Raw genomic sequence first — 17,142 nt, forward strand, 5'->3', positions numbered from 1 at the left:
ATTACCTGTGACAGGCCTTGACCTTTGTCATGTCTTACTCCTATACAAATAGCAAATATATCTAAGCATTAGCAATGTATGTATATTGTACGTGCCCCTCATAGGGGAATCAATGGCTCCGGGGGATTTGACTTCCCTTTTACACATCAATCCCACCTGCATGTTTTATTGGTCTGTAAAGTGCTCCCAGGCCATTTGTTGTGTGACCAGAGCGAGGGCTGAGGAGGAAGGTCCGGCCTGGGGCTCACAGCCGGTTGTGCTGGGGGTGGGTGAGGCAGAGGATGCAGGCCAGGCAGAGGCCTAAGAGGGTCTCTCCATGGCCAGAGGGGATCCCAAGGAGCGACTGTCTCGAGTTGCAGCTGGGGAGCTCTGGGGTGGGTATTAGGGGAAACGATTTCACTGAGGCTGGTGAAACGCTGGAGCGGGAGGCCTGGGGAAGGGGGGAATCTCTGTCCTGAGAGGATTTTAAGGCCAGACCTGACACAGGCCTGGCTGGGGTGAGTGAGTTGGGCTGGGCCCTGCTCTGAGCAGGAACAGGACGAGCTGACTCCTCAGGGCCCTTCCAGCCCAGTGATTCTAGGACTCTGCACAGGGGCAGAGAGGGGGGTCCCAGGAGAGGTTCCCAGCAGCACCAGGCCTAGAGGCTAGAAGAGGGATGTGAGGGGTGCACTGGGCACTGGAACTAGGACGTGGTTTCTCCTGGGTGTGTGTGTTGCTTTTGCTCACACTCAGCTGAACGGCAACATTTCCTCCATCATCATCATCAGACTAGTGAACACAACAGCCCCGACCTGCTCCCGGGGGGATGCTCAAAGGAAGCACCATTAACCACGTCGGCTGGTCCAGCTGCCCCCGAAACACAGGCCAGGGGTGAAGATTTTCTACCCGTTAACTCTGCATCCTGTGTCACCAGTGCACACACAGCCCAGCACTGCCTGTGCCCCCCGTCCAAACCCCACCCCCGTCTCCCGCAGCCTAGAAACTTCCCCACCCAGACACCCCCATGAGACCAGCTAGTCTCCTATTATCAGTCATCAGCCTCCCCATGTACCTGAAAAACTGCCAGTCTGTGCCCCACACACAGAGCCCCCTCTGCCAGCCACTGCCCCACATCCCTGACTAACTGCCAGTCTGTGCCCCACACACACAGCCCCCTCTGCCAGCCACTGCCCCACATCCCTGACTAACTGCCAGTCTGTGCCTTAGAGAGCCCATCGTTCCAGCACCTATCCCATGTTGCTGACTGCCAGTCTGTGCCCCACACACAGAGCCCCCCTCCCCCCACACCAGACCCGGTGGTACAGGGTGTACGAGGCTCATGGGCAATTTGCCCTCCCCCCTGACTTCTCTCCATGGCTGCTGAGGGACTCCCCCTGCACCCTCCCACATTGGGCCCAGCTCCCAGGGCCAGGCTGTGATGGGCGACGGGATCACCGCTCCCTGCTGTATCCTGTCCAGCCACAGGCCGAGGGGGAGCCACACCCGGCTGGAGTCCTCCCGCCCTGAACCAGAGCTGAGCCAGGGGTCAGATGCTCCCTGCAGCCCCCAGCGCCCAGGAGAATGTGGGTGGTAAGTGGGGTCGGGGGCCATGGTCGTGTGGAGCTAGAGAATTCTCGGTTCCTCGGCCCCCAGCGAAATCTCCCCCGACATTCCCAAGAGGAGCGGGCAGGGAGAAATTTATAAATCTCAACTACCCACCCGGAGAAATAAAAAAGCAAATTGAAAGAGCCAGACGAATACCTAGAAACCATCAACTTCAGACAGACCCAAAAAAACCAGCAATAGAACACCACTTGTCATCACCTACAGCCCCCAACTTAAACCTGTCCAACACATTATCTATAAACTACAGCCTATCCTGGAAAGGATACTAAGCTCCGAGAGGCTCTGGGAGACAGACCCATAGTCTCCTATAGACAACCACCTAACGTCAAGATGATTCTTACCAACCACCACAGGACATACCACACTAATACCAGCCCTGGTACCTTCCCTTGCAACAAACCCCATTGCCAGCTTTGTCACTCTGCTGATACCATTATTGGACCTAACCAAGCGAGTTATAAGATCAAGAACACATATTCCTGCGCATCCAGAAATATAATCTATGCTATCATGTGCCGAAAGTGTCCGTCTGCTATGTACATTGGACAAACGTCTCAGACACTTCGCCAAAGGATCAATGCCCACAAAACAGACATTAGACAGGATCGCAAAGAAAAAACAGTTTCTTGCCATTTCAACCAGAAAGGACACTGTCTCAACGACTTGCTCACATGCATCCTGCTTCAAAGGCCTTTTAAGAATACACTTGAAAGAGAATCCTCTGAACTGTCATTCATGCTCAAATTCAACACTTTACACTTAAGTTTGAATAAAGACTCTAATTACCATACCTATTACAAAGATAGCTTCCCCAGTTATCACCTCTAATATCATTAGCTCACAGACATTTACCTCCCCCCCCCACCCATGCCCTTTCTGTTCTGAAATGTGATTTGTCCTTTTCATACGTGTTCATTTTTTTAATTGTATCCTTTGGTATATATGGTTGTGACTATTTTCTTCCACTATTTGATCTGAGGAAGTGGGTCTGGCCCACGAAAGCTCATCACCTAATAAACCATCTTGTTAGTCTTTAAAGTGCTACATAGTCCTGTTTTTTGTTTCAAATAAACCTTCAGTTCGACTTGCAATTGAAAGTCATGTCCGGCTGTGGATGGGGGTGCAGGCCGGTGACTCCCCCACACCCTGTGACAGAAGTAAAGAGCCAGGATGTGCGAAATGGGGCCTCCTGTCTCGTCCCCAGTCCCCTTTGAGTTTGTGTGGTGGCGAGTGGGGCCTGGCTGCAGGGTTTGTGCTGGTGCTTGAGGCTTAAACCTGAGCTGTCTGCTCAGCGGCAGCCCCCGCAGGCCCTTCCATAGCTCGGCCGGCAGAGCGAGGGCTGTAGCGGGCGCTCAGCTAGTGACCCTCGGGGGCTGGCTGGACTCTGGCTCCAAGGGGAGCGTCTCTTCCCTCCCCTGGCTGGGCAGAGCGAGAGAAGAGAGGACGGGCTCGGGGGCTCCCAGCCCGAACCCAGCTGCAGCCAATACACCTGGACCTGTGGGTGCCTGGACATGCCCCTTCCCTCACCCCTGGTCCCAATCCTGCTGTATCTGGGATCTTCCATGGCCCAGTCACCCCTTCCTAGCCCGAACCCCCAGGCCCCGACCTGCCCAGGCAGACCCCCCTATCTGGTGTGAACCCAGCCATGGTCGGTCTTCTCACACCTGTGGTGTCTCCCCTGCCCTGCCCCAACCCAGTCTGGGACCAGCCCTGCCGTAGCTGGGGAGGGAGGCCTGTCCTGGGGCCCAGCAGCAGGGGAACCCCCAGACACTGACCCAGCCCTCATGGCTGCCGACTATCCCTGGGAGCAGGGCCCCAAGGGGACACCGGCCATCGTGCCCAGGGCCGTGCACCCGTCAGACAGTGGCCGGCTGGGGCAGGGCTCTGGAGGCTGCTGGTCCCCAAACACGGGAAAGGCTCCCCTGCCAGTGCTGGGCCTGGGTGGCCCATTGCCCCCGTTCCGGTCCCCTCCCCCACAGGAGCCCGAATCTCCCCCCCTCCTCCATTGCCCCCTCAGAGGCAGGTTTGTAGCCAGGTTGCTCCCGAGGGAGGTGCAGGAGAAGAGACCAAGCCGAGGGGCTGCCGGGGCCTTTTCCATTCTGTGGCAGAGGCTGGTACTTCCTGTGTCCCAAACCAGCATCACCGCACAGGCCCCTTGGCTCGCTGGCCCAGTGGTGCCGTCCCTGGTCTGTCCCTGGGGCAGTGGCACAGCCCATGTCCCTGGCTGGAGCCCCGAGCGGGGAGGCCGGGCTGATGCCGCTCTGTGTGGGGTGTGACCCCACTGCACAGCACCAGGGCGACATTCAGAGACGCCCGCAGCCCCACAGCTCCCCGTGCAAAGGGGGCACAAACCTACAGACACGGCACTTGCAAACCAGCCCGTGTGCAGACACCTCGCACGGCCGCTCGGGTCTGGAAGGGGGGGTGGAAGCCAAAAGTGACCAGGCCCAGCCTGTCCGACCCTCCCCCGGTTCCAGTGCCACTGGCCTCCCCGTGTCCCCTCTGCGAGCAGCCTGGGATGTACCCAGCCCGGCGGCTCCGCCCTGCAGCACGAGGCCCCTTCCCCCGGGGCGGGCAAAGCCCCCTCACTCCAGTCCATGCTGCGGGGGGGTTGGGGCCATCTCACCTCCAGCAGCCCCTGTGACACTGCTCTGTCCCCATGAGCAGGGCTGCCGAGAGGGGCTTTACTTGGGGGCTGGGCTGTTTCCCACCCGCTCTCCAGGGTCTCCCTCCTCTCCGGCTCTGTAGAAACAGCTGCAGCCCCTCCCTCTGCAGCCTGGCCCAGAGGCAGAAACCAGACCTGCAGCCTTTGCCAGGAGAGCAGCTGCAGAGAGGAAGGTTTCGGGGGTTCGGGGGCCTGCGGACAGAGGAATGTGAACACTTGGGGTGGGGGTGGGGGTGGGGGGGTCATTTACATGGGTTTGGTACCTGGGCGAGCCATGGGAGTGACTGAGCTGTACCTGAGAGACTGGACTCAACTCCGGGCTGGAGGACACCCCCCTCCCCCCGAATCCTTTGGCTCACCGGGTTCCTGTTCCCATGGCCCTGTGCTGGGATGGAGCAGTCAGAAGGAGAAGGCAAGGGGCTGCTTTACTCCACCCCTACCTGTCCTCTGCCTCTCCCTCCCGCCCACAGCCCCTAGAGGAGTGACTCACCCGCGCCCTTCCCAACGGCCAATGGGAGAGCCGTGCCGGCTACGCACTGCCCAGGCTGTTCCTGCATTGGCACCTCAGGTACAGAAGGTGGAGGCCTGCCAAGGACGTGAGAACGCCCTGCCAGTAATGGCTTGTGTTAACCCCCCAGAGTCATTCAAACTAATTACTCCCCAGGGCTTCCCGGGGCTCTATGTCCAGGTAGCATGGCCTCAGTAATGGAGCCTGCCTCAGACTATTTTTGAGGCTTCCCCGCAGAGGGCATCCCCACTATACATCTCCCCAGTATATGTTGGTTCCACACTAACGTCATTAGGAACTGCTGCGTTATACATCTTCCTACATGTCAGAGACAAAATGATTCCATGCCATAAATGGAGAGTTAAGTAGCAGGGACGACAGAGAAAGATGCTTCCCCTACTGCTGGATTTCCAGAAGTTTGTAACTTACTTCACAAAATAGAAATCCACTGTACATTTTAGAGAGTTTGCATGTCTGCCTGTCTGCCTGTCTGTGAGTCTATTTGTTCAAGAACTCCTCCTAACATTATTTGCTTTTTTCACTGCCGCTACACACAGAGCGTTTGTTTTCAGAGAACTATCCACGATGACTCCAAGATCTCTCTTGAGTAGTTGTAGCTAAATAGTCCCCATCCTATTGTACAGTTGGGATTGTTTTTTCCAATGTGCATTACTTTACATTTATCCACATTCCATTTCATTTGACATTTTGTGGCCCAGTCACTTAGTTTGGTGAGATATTTTTGAAGTGCTCTGCAGTCTGTTTTGGTCTTAACTATCTAGAGCAGCTTCAGGGGACAGCTCAGTTAGTCTGTACAGCCGTGGTCACCAACTGGTCGCTCGCGAGCTACTGGTCGATCTCGAGGCCTCGACCAGTCGCTCGCGAGGCGTCCAGTCAGCCCCGCCCCCATTTCCCTCCCACCCCCCCAGAAGCCCTACTACTTACCTCCAGAGAAGACGGAGGTAGTGTCGGCTTCTGGCGGGGAGGGGGCGGTTGGCCCCGGGGCTTCCCGCCGCGGGGCGGGGTGGCGCTGGGACAAGCGCGTGCGGGGCTTCCCTGCGCGGGGGGGTCGGCCCCCTGGGCAGGCGCACGCACGAGACTTTCCTGCACGGGGGTTGGCCCCGGGGCAGGTGCGCGCGCGGGCCTTCCCTGCGTGGGTGGGGGGGTCAGCCCCCTGGACAGGCACGCGCAAGGCTTTCCTGCATGGGGGGGTTGGTTCCGGGGCAGGCGCGCACGCGTGGGGCTTTCCTGCACGGGGGGGTTGGCCCCAGGGCAGGCGCGCGTGCAGGGCTTCCCTGCGGGGGTCGGCCCCGGGGTAGGCAAGCGCTGGTTTCCCGGCGGGGGGGGAATGCTGGGAGGAGGGAGATGCAGGGGACTCTCTGCCTCCACTGGCATCCCATGCCCCTGTCCCCACTCCCCTGTCCTCAACTACAGAATGCTGGGGTCCCCACTCTCCGAACTCTGTCCCCACTGCCCTGTCCCCAGCTACAGAACTCTGTCCCCATTCCCATCCCCACTCCCCAAACTCTGTCCCCACTGGCACTCTGTCCCCTGCTGCAGAATCCTGTCCTCTGCCCTCCCAGCACCCTGTCCCTCTCCCCTGCCCCCAGCCGCAATACTCTGTCCCCACAAAATGTATAATTATAAATGCTTCATTTTAGATTTAAATAGCATGAATAAAAAACAGACCATTTATTTCATAACTATAAACGTGATTTTAATTGTATGTATTGCATAATTTAAAAATAAACTGTTTATCAGTGTGTAAGTAAGGGCTGGGGATAGCAAGTGATGGGCAGGAGGAGAATAGAGAGGTCGGGGCTTCAAGGAAGGGGCGGGGCTTCAAGGAAGGGGAGGGGCTTCAAGGAAGGTGCGGGGCGGTAGATCTTCGCCTGTTCTGAGATTTAAAAAGTGATCTTGGGTGTAAAAAGGTTGGAGACCAGTGTTGTACAGGATACACTTAAAAAACAACAAATGATCTGGTAGCATTTTATAGACTCACAACACATGTAGATGGGATTGTGAGCTTTGGTGGGCACAGCCCGCTGCTTCAGGTGACTGGAGTTGGATGTCCAAGACCAAAATAAATAGGGGCGGAGGGAGAAGGAAAAAAATGGGAGCGGGAAGGAACAAGAAGAGGCAATTCCCCTTGATGTTTTTACCCACTGCCGGTGTAAGGACAGAAACACTAAGGGTATGTGTACACTACAATGTTAGTTCGAACTAACGGACGTTAGTTCGAACTAACATTCATAGCCGCTACACTAGCGCTTCGCTAGTTCGAATTTGAATCGAACTAGCGGAGCGCTCAGTTCAAACTAGGAAAACCTCATTTTACGAGGATTAAACCTAGTTCGAACTTACTAGTTCGAATTAAGGGGTGTGTAGCCCCTTAATTCGAACTAGTGGGAGGCTAGCCCTCCCCAGGTTTCCCTGGTGGCCACTCTGGCCAACACCAGGGAAACTCGTCTGCCCCCCTCCCGGCCCCGGACCCCTTAAAGGGGCACGGGCTGGCTACGGTGCCCGTGCCAGGTGCAAGCCTGCCAGCACCCAGCCAGCAGACCCTGCACCTGGCACGGCACAGAGCCACCCACCCGATGTCCCCCAGCCCACCCCCTCTTCCCGGGACCAGGCTGGCGGCTCCCGGGAGCTTGCCCTGGACCGCAACAGGCGGGCACCTTCCTGGGCTAGTGCAGACATCGTGGACCTCGTCCACAATCTCCGCACTAGGCACAGGAAAGTGGCCATCTAGGGCAGGAGAGCTGCCAGCCTGGCCACCCAGGAGCAGGTGTGCATGAAAATCAAGGGGGTCCACTGAGACCCCCAACCCTGAGCCCTGAGCTTACAATGGCCGTCCTGGGTCAGACCAAAGGTCCATCTAGCCCAGTAGCCTGTCTGCCGACAGCGACCAACCCTAGGGACCCTGGAGGGGATGGACCGAAGATAGTGACCAAGCCATTTGTCTCGTGCCATCCCTCTCCAGCCTTCCACAAACCGTGGGCAGGGACACCACTCCTACCCCCTGGCTAAGACTACTCCATGGACCCAACCTCCATGACTTGATCTCACTTCCCTTTAAACTCTGTTCCAGTTGTAGCCTTCACAGCCTCCTGCAGCAAGGAGTTCCACAGGTTAACTATTTGCTTTGTGAAGAACAACAACTTTCTCTTACTAGTTTCAAGCCTGCTACCCATTCCTTTCCTTTGGTGTCCTCTAGTCCTTCTTTAGGGGAACTCATGAAGAACTTTTCTGAATGCACCCTCTCCACCCAACCCCTGCTTTTAGAGACCTCTATCCTGTCCCCGCTCCATCTCCTCTTTTCTAAGCTGAACAGTCCCAGTCTCTGTAGCCTCTCTTCATCTGGGACCTGTTCCCAACCCCGGATCATGTTAGTTGCCCTCCCCTCTCCCAGCCTTTCTCTTCCCCTCTCCCACCTCCTTTTCCCAGTCTCCCCCAGTTTTGTTCAAGAAAGACAGAGTCAATGTTGGAAGAAACGTTATCTTTATTTTGTACATCAATAAGAAGGGGGGCTAGGGAAGGGTAAGTGGAAGGAGGTGAGGGAGGAATGGGGTACGAGCCCCCGATGGGGAGGACTGGGCTGGCTCTGCGGGCTTCTGGGGGTGGAAGCTCTCCTGCAGCCCCCCAATTGTCCCCTCTCCCCAGATGGCAGCCTGCGGCAAGTGCAGCCGGGCTGATGGCCGAGTGCTGTGATGTGCCCAGTGTGGGTACTCCGGGCACTCCAAGCCAGGACTGCTTTGCAAGCGGGGCAACCCTGAGAACTGTCTGTCTGGGGTGGGGGTCGGGACCCTTTAAGCGCAGCCCTCGGCTAGCCTGAGACAGCATCTCCACGCTCTAAGTCCTCCTCTGATGCCCTGCCGGCACTGCTTCCGGCCATCCTTAAGCCCTGTTCAGGGTCCACTCAATGTGGACTTGCTAGTTCGAATTAGCAAAACGCTAATTCGAACTAGTTTTTAGTTCTAGACGCGTTAGTTCGAATTAGCGCTGTAGTGTAGACGTACCCAGACTTACACCCCATCCCTCGGATTTTGCAACCCCTGACCCAGGTAGCAAGTCCTGAGCAGTAGCAACGAATTTCACGTATGCATGACAGAAACCGCAATGGTCGCAAAAGCTTCACTTTCTGTGGTCGCACTGGCTCTAGGCACCAGCAAATCGAGCACCTGCTTGGAGCGGCCCATGTCCAGGGGCGGATCCTGGCCAACCTCACCGCCCCGCAGGCCTGCCTGTGGCCCCAGGGCAAGGGGCGGGGCGGAGCCGGGGCCTGCAGGGGGGCGGGCGCTCTTGCTGCCTCACCCGGCCCCTGGGAAGAATGATACGCGCCCCGGGGCGCTCCCACGTTCCTGCACCTTCTGCGGGGAGGGGACACGGGGCTTCGGCGGGGAGAGGGAAGGAGACAGAGTCAGTTGGGGGAGGGGGGGATCGGGTTTGGCTGGGAGGGGAGAGAAGGTGGAAACTGGGTTCAGTGGGGGGGGTCGGGGTGTGTGGAGGGGGGACAGGACTAGGCGGGGTTTGGCCGGAGGGGGGTGGGAGTCAAAGAGCCGCCAGGTGCAAGGGGGGTTTCCTCCTCAGGGCCTCTCCTGCAGCAGCGGGCCAAGGGCGGGGGAGGGGGGTGGCCAAAAATGTTTTGCTTGGGGTGGCAAAAAACCTAGAGCCGGCCCTGGCTGCGGCCCCTCCCTCCGCAGCCCTGGCCCAGAGGCAGAAACCAGACCTGCAGCCTTTGCCAGGGGAGCAGCTGCAGAGAGGCAGGTTTCGGGGCCTGTGGACAGAGGAATGTGAGAACTTGGGGGGGGGGGGGTCATTGACCTGGGTTTGGTACCTGGGCGAGCCATGGGAGTGACTGAGCTGGACCTGAGAGGCTGGACTCAGCTCAGGGCTGGAGGACACCCCCCCCCCCCGAATCCTTTGGCTCACTGGGGTCCCCGTTCCCATGGCCCTGTGCTGGGACGGAGCAGTCAGAAGGAGGAGGCAGGGGACTGCTTTACTCCATCCCACCTGTCCTCTGCCTCTCCTTCCCGCCCACAGCCCCTAGCGGAGTGACTCACCCGCGCCCTTCCCCCAGGTCAATGGGAGAGCCGTGCTGGCTATGCACTGCCTGGAAAAGCGTCCGTGGCCAATGTAGACGCACTTTTCCGGAAAAGAGCTCCGATCGCCATTTTCGTGATTGGGGCTTTTTTCCGGAAAAGACTACTGGGCTGTCTACACTGGCCCTTTTCCGGAACAGTGTTCCGCAATAAGGACTTATGCCCAAGCGGGAGCAGAATAGTTTTTCCGGAATAGCGGCTGATTTTGTACAGTAGAGAGTCGTTGCTTTTCCGGAAATTCAAGGGCCAGTGTAGACAGCTCGCAGCTTATTCCGGAAAAGCGGCTGATTTTCCGGAATAAGTGGCCCAGTGTAGACACAGCCCCTAGCTACGTCTACACTGGCATGAATTTCCGGAAATGCTTAAAATGGAATACATTCCGTTTTCAGCTTTTCCGGAAAAGGAGCGTCTACATTGGCCACGGAGTTTCCGTGATAACGATGCGCTTTTCCGGAAAAGCGCGTCTACATTGGCGGCGCGCTTTTCCGGAAAAGCAAAAAGCCCGGAACCATTTTGAAAAGGGCAAAGGCCACCAGACCTTTCCGGGGGCGGGGCCGGAGCTCCGTCCAGACGCGTGGTTAAAGGGGTCTCGCCGGGCAGCCGTTGGTCTCGTGCTCCCATGCCTTGTGACCTCTGCCAGAGACTGGCACCCTTCACAGGGTCGGTGGTTGCCCTGTGAGTTTTGGGGACACCACCCTTTGGCCCCCCACCAGCTTTTCCTGGCATTTTATTTTTTCTGCTCTGCACTGTCTGCTATGGAGCCGTGGATGGCCATGTACCTGCTCGGGCCCCTGTTAGACCTGTACAGGTGCCTGGAGCTCGTGCTGCAGGCTGGTGCCCTGGTGTTCATGTACCAGGAGGCAGAGATTGCCTTGGACTCCCTCACCAGGGAGGTCCTGGCAACCGCGTGGCATCAGCACCCGACGATAGACCGGCCCATTTGGACTTTGGAAACGAGCACCGACTGGTGGGACCGTGTGGTCCTCGGACGATGGGACGACTACCAGTGGATCCGGAATTTCCGGATGAGAAAACAGACCTTCTTGATGCTGTGCACCTGGCTGACCCCCGCGCTGCAGAGAACCGCCACCCGGCTGCGGGCACCCATCCCCGTCAACAAGAGGGCTGCCATCGCGCTGTGGAAGCTGGACACACCGGACAGCTACCGCTCGGTGGCACACCAGTTCGGGGTGGGAAGATCCACCGTTGGCGTGATCGTCATCCAGGTAAGTCCCAGGGGGAGTGGGATGGGGGGAGGGTGCTCCACTCCAGGCCCAGGGACAGCCAAGACTCCAGGCTGGGTCGCTCAGGGGTTTCGACCATCCCTCCCTTGCACCGGCCCACTGGTGGGGGGGGGCGTGGGGCGAGAGGGGCCCTGTGTGTGTGTGTGTGTGTGTGTGTGTGTGTGTGTGTGTGTGTGGACAGAGGGAATCAAGGGGGGGACCCAAGGGAGCGCACACTCACCCCTGGCTGTATGTAATGTGTTCCCTTGTGTTTCTCTGCACCCTTCTGCAGGTCGTCCACGCCATCAATGACGTCCTGCTGCCAAGAATCATCCGCCTGCGCGACGTCGATGAGACCATGGCCGGCTTCGCTGCCCTCGGGTTCCCCAACTGCGGGGGAGCCCTGGACGCCACCCACATCGCCATCCGGGCCCCGGAGCATCGAGCAGCCCACTTTATGAACAGAAAGGGGTACTGCTCCATCGTCCTGCAGGCCCTCGTGGATCACCGGGGCCGCTTCCTGGACATCTACGGCGGCTGGTCCGGCCGGGCACACGACGCCCGCATCCTCCGGAACTCTGGACTGTTTCAGAGGTTGGAGGCGGGCACCTACTTTCCCCGGCGGGACTTGACTGTCGGGAATGTGCCGATGCCCATCTGCATTGTCGGGGATGCAGCCTACCCCCTGATGCCCTGGCTCATGCGGCCCTACACGGGGCAGCCGGACCAGAACCAGGCCCGGTTCAACGACCGCCTCAACCGGGCCCGAAACCCAGTGGAGCTGGCATTTGGTCGCTTAAAAGGCCGCTTCCGTTGTTTGCTCACCCGTCTCGACATGGGTGAGCAGAATGCAACGGAAGTGCTGGCCGCGTGCTGCGTGCTCCACAATATTGTGGAGCGCAGTGGGGAGGCCTTCCTCCCTGCATGGGTGGCAGCTGAGGCACAGACCTTGGACCAGCCCGACACAGCTGCCATCCGCCAGGCGCGCCAGGAGGCGGTGCGCATTAGAGAGGCCCTGGTGGACATGTTTGCCCAAGCCCCGTAGCAGGGTCGCTTGGGTCACCTCAGAGTACTCCGTCCCAGCTCCTACCCTTCCCCACCTCCTCCCCTTACCTCCCCCCCCCCCAATAGTATAGTAAAGCGTCGGGTCACAGCACATCGCGGCCGTCATCGAGTCTGTTCGTCGGGTGCGTCGGGTGTAGTTAGGGTTTTTCTTTTAAGTTAGGCTGGGGTTTAGGCCACCATCGCCGTCCTGAGGAACAGCCAACAGGATTTGGGACTTGTGTGGAAGGCTTACATCAGTGCCATCTTCAATGGATCTCCTGGCTGTTCCTCTCCTGAGGCCCGGAAGGCCCAAAGGACTGACATGGCCAGGAACAGCACGATCATCCGTCGAGGGATCTCCTGGCTGTTCCTCTCCTGAGGCCCGGAAGGACCAAAGGATCGAGGTGGCCAGCAACACCACGATCATCCGTCGAGGGATCTCCTGGCTGTTCCTCTCCTGAGGCCCGGAAGGCCCAAAGGATCGAGGTGGCCAGCAACACCACAATCGTCCTCCCTGTGCCTAACTTATGTTTTTGAATCTGTACTGTACTGCATATTGTAACCATTTTTTTCTGCTTGTTTGTTGCTATGTAAATATAGTTTCTGGTTTACATCTTTACTGAAAAGTCTCAGTATTTCTTTATGCGCCGCGAACCAATGACCACTGAAAAAGCCCCCCCCCCCCCCCCGTGATAGAGTCATGAATTTGTTGTCCACAGTTGTAACCCTCTTAAATTGAAGTGGCTAATTGGCATCTCACATAATTTCTGTACAGTTACTAGAGGAACACAATAACCACACAAGATTGAAATGAAAACAGAACTTTTTATTTACAAAGGAGGGGGGGGACCTTTAACTGGGAGAAGGAGGGGGGGACCTTTAACTGGGAGAAGGGGGGGGACCTTTAACTGGGAGAAGGAGGGGGACTTTAACTGGGAGAAGGAGGGAGGGGCAGTTACTGGGACGGGTGGCCCCTGCGAGCGCCCCTCTGGGGGCGGACCTGCCCACACTGAGGTGCCCACGAGTAGGAGCACGAGTAGAAGCACAAGTAGGAGCACGGTCTTCAGGGTCAGGAGCAGGAGCATGAGCAGGGTCAGGGTCAGGAGCAGGAGCACGGTCAGGGTCAGGGTCAGGAGCAGGAGCACGGTCAGGGTCAGGGGCAGGAGCAGGAGCATGAGCATGAGCAGGGTCAGGAGCAGGAGCACGGTCAGGGTCAGGGGCAGGAGCATGAGCAGGAGCAGGAGCAGGGAGAGGAGCAGGAGCTGGGAGAGGAGCAGGGATAGGAGGGGGCATGGGCTGTGCTCCCGGAGGGATGGCGGGGGCATGCGGTCCGGCCATGCCGTAGTGGATGGCATGTATTAAATGTGCCGTCAGGGTGCCCATTGTAGCACGCATCTCGCGGCATTCCTCCAGGAAGGCAGCCCATCCCTCCTGCCGCCACTCCTGGTCCCCCTGCACACGCTCCGCAATGGAGGTCTGGATCCCCTCCACCGTGGTGACATGACGCCGAAGCAGCTGGTCCCGGTGTCGGAGCCTGGTCCTCCGGGCTTGGGCAGCTGGGGGTGCCGCTGCTGCTGGAGTCGCAGGTCTGGTGCTGGGTCCCGCTGCAGGGAAGAGAAGAAAGGACGGGTCAGTCAGGCAGGCCATCCACTGTCCCCACACCTCCATGCCCTCCACCCCAGAGCCCCAGGTGACCGCACAGTTGTGGCTTGGGCCCACTCAGTTCCCCTCCTGCTCCCGGGGGGTGTTGTATGTTGGCAAGAAGGACCACCCCTGGGAGTAGGGTCCTCCCTGCAGTATTGTAAGCACCGGTCTGTATCCTGGCTCCGTACAGGGCAGGAGGGTGCTTGTGCTGCGTTCACCTGTGGAACTCCCTGCCGGTGGACACTGTGAAAAGTTTAGGGCTAATCACTGGTGTTTGACAGGGAGCGAGATGCATCCCCACGCAGTGCCTGGGAGCACACCTGTCAGTGGCGGTCTGGGCTCTCAGATCCCATTGCGTGCGATATCTCCTGGTCAGAACCAGAAGGGTGACTGGGTGGGGGGATGTCCCATCCTTGCAGCAAAACTCAGGGGCCCATCTCCCTCCCACTATCCCTCCCGCAAGCCTGGTAGCCCAGGGACAGGTGTGGCCGCAGTGGGGACTTCCCTCGGGGAACCTGCCAAGGCACTGGGAGCAGGTGAGCGGCTCGGTGGCGGTCCACGGTCACAGGACTGTGACGCTGCACTTATCCCAGGAGCAGCTGGCTGTGCCTCACAGCCAGGCCTGGGACAGTGTGCCATTCCCTGTGCTGCACCCCTTGGTGGAGCAGCAGGCTCTGGGCTGAGTCCCTCGGGCCCTGGCCGGTTCCAGCTGGCATCCACCCTTCCCCCTGATCCCGCTGAAATGTGTGTGAGAAGCACGGTCCCAGCTGTGCCCGCAGCTGCCTGCCACGGCCACCTGCCTCTCAGTCACCAGGCTGCACGTGGTTGCACGTGCTGCTAACTGCCGCATGCTATGCAGCGTGCAGCTCACGTGGCCTGAGTGACATGCTCTCCCCTTCCCCCCTCCGGACACCTGGGTCTCGCTCCCCCCCGCCCTCCGCCCCCCGCCCTTTGGGAGTGTAACCTTCAAAGACTCACCAGTGGGTTCCTCCCCGGCCACAGAGGAGCTGCTGGAGGGGGCCTGCTGGGTGGCAACGCTGGCCTCCTCTCCCGAAGCGCCGCCGCTGTCGTCTTCCTCCTCCGGTTCGGTGGGACGAATGATCGGGGGGTGCTGGCAGGTGTCTACGGGGACAGCTGGGCCTTGCGGGGCTGGCTCGCCCAAAAATGAGTTCAGCCGCTCAAAATAGGGGCAGGCATCAGGCCCTGCTCCCCTCCCCTCCGTGGCCCGCACGTACCCCAGCCGCAACTCCTTGACCTTCGAGCGGACCTGCTCGCAGTTGCGGCTGGGGTGCCCTTGCTGGGCCAGGTTCCGGGCCATCCGGGTGTACAGCTCAGCATTCCGGCGGCGGGACTGGAGGTCATGGAGACCCTCCTCCTCCTCCCACAGGTCCAGGAGGGCCTCCAGCTCCCTGGGGGTCCAGGATGGGGCCCTGCGCTTCCGGCCCCTGGGGGCTTCCTCCTCTGCCCCGGGTGACGGTGGCTGACCACCTCGAGCTGCCATGCCTCCGCTGAGGTGGCTGGGCAGCACACTTGCCACGTGGCAGAGCTGGGAAGGGAGGTCTCCGGGGGCCTCCTGCCACGTGCGGCCAGTAGTGTGCGTGCTCTTTAAGCCCTCGGGTAATGCGGAAGTCCATGGCTTCTACGGGGTCTCCCGCCGTCCAAACCGCTTTTTTACGTTTCTTCTGCTTTTCCGGAAAAGCTGTCTACACTGGCCCTTTTCCGGAAAAGCTTTTCCGGAAAAAGGACTTATGCCCGAGCGGGAGCATCGTACGGTTTCCGGAATAGCGGCTGATTTTGTACAGTACAGCATCGTTGCTTTTCCGGAAATTCAAGGGCCAGTGTAGACAGCTCGCGGCTTATTCCGGAAAAGCGGCTGATTTTCCGGAATAAGTGGCCCAGTGTAGACACACCTCCTGTGTCTACACTGCAACTTTATTTTGAAATAAGTTAGTCCACCTCTACACAGCAGGTAGTTATTTCAAAATGGTTTCAAAATATTGCCAAGCTGTAGGACTTCTTACTCCGACTCCTGTATCCCTCAGGCTACGTCTACACTGGCAGCTTCTTGCGCAAGAACTGTTTTACGGAAGAGTTCTTGCCCAAAAAGTCTTCCACAAGAGCGCGTCCACACTCGCATGTGCTTTTGCACAAGAGATGTGCTTTTGTGCAAGAGCATCCACGGTAGCCATAGCGGTTTCTTGCGCAAGAAATCCCCCTTTGCGGCAACAATCCATTTCCTAGAGGGGGGAACACACCAGAGAGCAACCAGACAGGAGCAGATGGAAACGTTTTATTAAAGCGAATGATTCACTCTCAGTTCCCGACACACAAATCTCTCCCGGATGTCGGGCAGTGGCTGCCGTGTGTTTCCCAGTCTCACACGTTTCCCATCCTCCGACAGGACGAGCTGGGGATGCGCCGTGTCTGGATCCAGAGTCACGTTGGCTGGGGGAGAATCAGAGCATGAGGGGCAGAGCTCGGCCCTGGGGGGGTCGGTGGCGTCAGGGACAGAATCTGCCCCAGCTGGGCAGTGACTCAGGGACTCTCCTGCCTCCAGGGGCGCCCGGCTCTGAGTGGGGAGCAGCCCTGAGGTCTCGGCCCAGCCCAAGGGGCAGCTCACTCCCCGGCAGGGAGGGGTCGTGGCAGAGAGAAGGGATCAGAGGGGCCCTGACACTGGGAATCTGCCCCCTCTCCCTGGGCCGGGGACAAGCGACTCTGGGCCGGGGACCCCAGAGGGACGGGATGGAAACTGCCTGGTCAGGGCTGGCTGGATCCAGGCCCTGCCCTCGGCTGGGCCCCTCCCCATTGAAATGTCCCTGGGTCCCAGCTGCCTCTGGGCAGGGTTTGTGATTCCCCCTGGGACACGTCTCCCCCGCACGGCCCATCTGGGCTCGGCTCCTTTCCCGCCACCCTGGGGCTCTGGGCCGAGCTCCGACCTGCCCCCCAGCAGGCTGCTCAGCCTCCGGCCCAGCGCCCAGACCCCGCAGAGCCAGCAGGGAGGGGCAGGGACCGGCCCCAGCTGGGCTGGGCGGGAAGAGGCTGAACAAGGCGAGTCCTGCCCTGGGGGTGCCCAGGCGCCGTGTGGAGGGAACGGGGGTGTCTCTGTCCCAGCCATGGCAGGAGGCTGACTCAGGGGTGACAGAAGGAAGAGGGGCCCCAGGGAGCTGAGGGGGGTCCCAGCGGGGGCTGGGCGGAGGGAGAGAGAAGCTGAGCTCACGTGGGGAGAGACGAAAAGGGGAACAGGACCAGAGCTCTGCTCTCAGCAGCTCCCCAGCTGCCTGCCATGGGCCCAGGGCTGCCCCTGTCTGTGCTCTGGGCCCTGGTGCTCTGGGGTCTGATCCATCCCTTCCC

General features: G+C 59.1%; 1 pseudogene; it reads right to left on the minus strand.

Moving 5' to 3' along the window:
• Positions 1-15,709: 15,709 nt before the first annotated feature.
• Positions 15,710-17,142, minus strand: part of LOC102463090 (zinc finger protein RFP-like) — a 46,352-nt pseudogene continuing 44,919 nt past the window's right edge.

This window comes from Pelodiscus sinensis, chromosome 26 (assembly GCF_049634645.1).
Source record: "Pelodiscus sinensis isolate JC-2024 chromosome 26, ASM4963464v1, whole genome shotgun sequence".
Taxonomy (NCBI): Eukaryota; Metazoa; Chordata; order Testudines; family Trionychidae; genus Pelodiscus; species Pelodiscus sinensis.